The sequence below is a fragment of the Sapajus apella genome, unplaced genomic scaffold, assembly GCF_009761245.1.
Source record: "Sapajus apella isolate SASKATOON/1434 unplaced genomic scaffold, GSC_monkey_1.0 scaffold11, whole genome shotgun sequence".
NCBI lineage: Eukaryota > Metazoa > Chordata > Mammalia > Primates > Cebidae > Sapajus > Sapajus apella.
In genome coordinates, this window is record NW_022436951.1 from 41117473 (window position 1) to 41119463 (window position 1991).

At 52.7% G+C, this 1991-nt stretch overlaps 1 non-coding gene across 1 annotated transcript; it reads left to right on the plus strand.

Annotated features, from left to right (window-relative positions):
- The first annotated feature begins 504 nt into the window (after nt 1-504).
- Nucleotides 505-610, plus strand: LOC116552469. Its single transcript, XR_004269399.1, has one exon. It is a non-coding gene; the product is annotated as a U6 spliceosomal RNA (small nuclear RNA).
- Nucleotides 611-1991: the final 1381 nt, after the last annotated feature.

Below are 1991 nucleotides of genomic sequence, written 5' to 3' on the forward strand. Positions count from 1 at the left end.
GGGATTACAGGCATGAGCCACCATGCCCAGCTAATTTTTGTATTTTTTTTGTAGCGATGGGGCCTTGCCATGTTGCTCAGGCTAGTCTCAAACTCCTGGGCTCAAGTAATCCACCACCTACCTCAGCCTCCCAAAGTGCTAGGACTATGGGCATGTGCCACTGGGCCCAGCCCTGATATCAACTACCTTGGCATGATGTTGGCATAGCACTGTCTTGATTTCGTGATGCCTGTGGCAATGTCGGCTTCTCCACCCCTGCATGAGTTTGCGGGGGCAGCCACAGCAAAGCGCCACAGCTGGTAGCTTCAGTAGCAGACACTGGTCCCCTCAGTTCTGGAGGCCATGGTCCCAGATCAGGCTTGGCGGGACTGGCCCCCCCGAGGCTATGAGGGACAGTCTAGTTCAGCCTCTCCTTGGCTTGCACACGCCGTCTCCTGTGCCTCAATCATCTTCCCTTGGCGCCCGTCTGTCTCTGCGTCCAGATTTCTCCTTATAAAAACGCCAGTGCTCGCTTCAGAAGCACATATGCTAAAATTGGAACGATACAGAGAAGATTAGCATGGCCCCGTGCAAGGATGACACACAAATTCGTGAAGGGTTCCATATTTTTAAAAAAGTGGGTTTTTTTAAGAAAAAAACAAAAACAAAACACCAGTCACTGGCTTAGTGACTCCATCTTAACTACTCACACGCGCAAACATCCTGTTTCCAAATAACGTCAGATTCCTATGTCCTGGGGGACAGGACTTTAACACGTAGATTTGGGGAGGACACAGTACAACCCGTAACAACTGCTTATGAGGTCAGAGGTGGGACTCGGACCCCGGACCCAATGAAGGCCTAGCTGAAACAGTGCCAGGGCAGAAGCTGCTTTCCACAAGGCATGCCCACCAGTGCCATGTCAGTTTACCATTGCTGTGGCAACACCTGGGCATTACTCTCCCTTCCATGGCAATGACCCCACTACCCCTTCCCTAGAAATGTCTGCATAAACCATCCCTTAATCTACATGTAATTAAAAGTGGATACAAACCTGACTGCAGACCTGCCCTGAGCTACTGCTCTCAGTGTACAACCTACAGGGAGCCCTGCTGGGCAGGAGCATTCCCAGGGGTGTCACACCGCCTGTGGGGAGCCCTGCCCGGCAAGAGCATTCCCGGGGCTGTCACACCGCCTGCGGGGAGCCCTGCTCTCAGCATGCCGCCTGCGGGGAGCCCTGCTCTCAGCACACTGCCTACGGGGAGCCTTGCCCTGCAGGAGCAGTCCCTGAGCCATCACATTGCCCGACCTGTAACCCTGCTGCTTCCATACAGCCGTTTCCTTCCACCCTACTGAGGCAGGAGAATAGGGTCTGGAGGCAGGAACCTAAGGCCAATTCACACTGACTTCCTAGAACTAAATCAAAAGGAAAACCCCAACTGTCCATGCCCAAGTAACCAAAGGACCAGAGGCCACTACTCCCTTTGCAACCCCTCCCCATTTTTTCTGAGTGGCAGATGAAAAATCCAAAGTACCTCTGATTAGTCCCTTCCTGCAACCAATCAGGATGGTCATGGGCCAAGCCTTCATTTGCATAGGAGTATAACCCTGTGACTCCACTTCAGCCTCTGATTGGTCACTTCCCAAAGCCAAGCAGACCAATCGTGGGCCACTACTTCATTTCCATAGAGCATACGCCAGTAACCAATGGGAAGCCTCCAGAGGGTATTTAACCCCAAACATTCCGTAGCTGGGCCCTTGAGCCACTTGCTTGAGCCACTCCCACTCTGTGGAGTGTACTTTTCTTTTAATAAATCTGTGTGGTTTTTTTGGTTGCTGTGTGTGTGTGTGTGTGTGTGTGTGTGTGTGTGTGTGTTGAGACAGGGTCTCACTCTGGCACCCAGGCTGGAGTGCAGTGGTGCGATCTTGGCTCAATGCAGCCTCCTCCTCCTGGGTTCAAGCAATTCTCCTGCCTCAACCTCCCGAGTAGCTGGGAGTACAGGTGCGTGCCA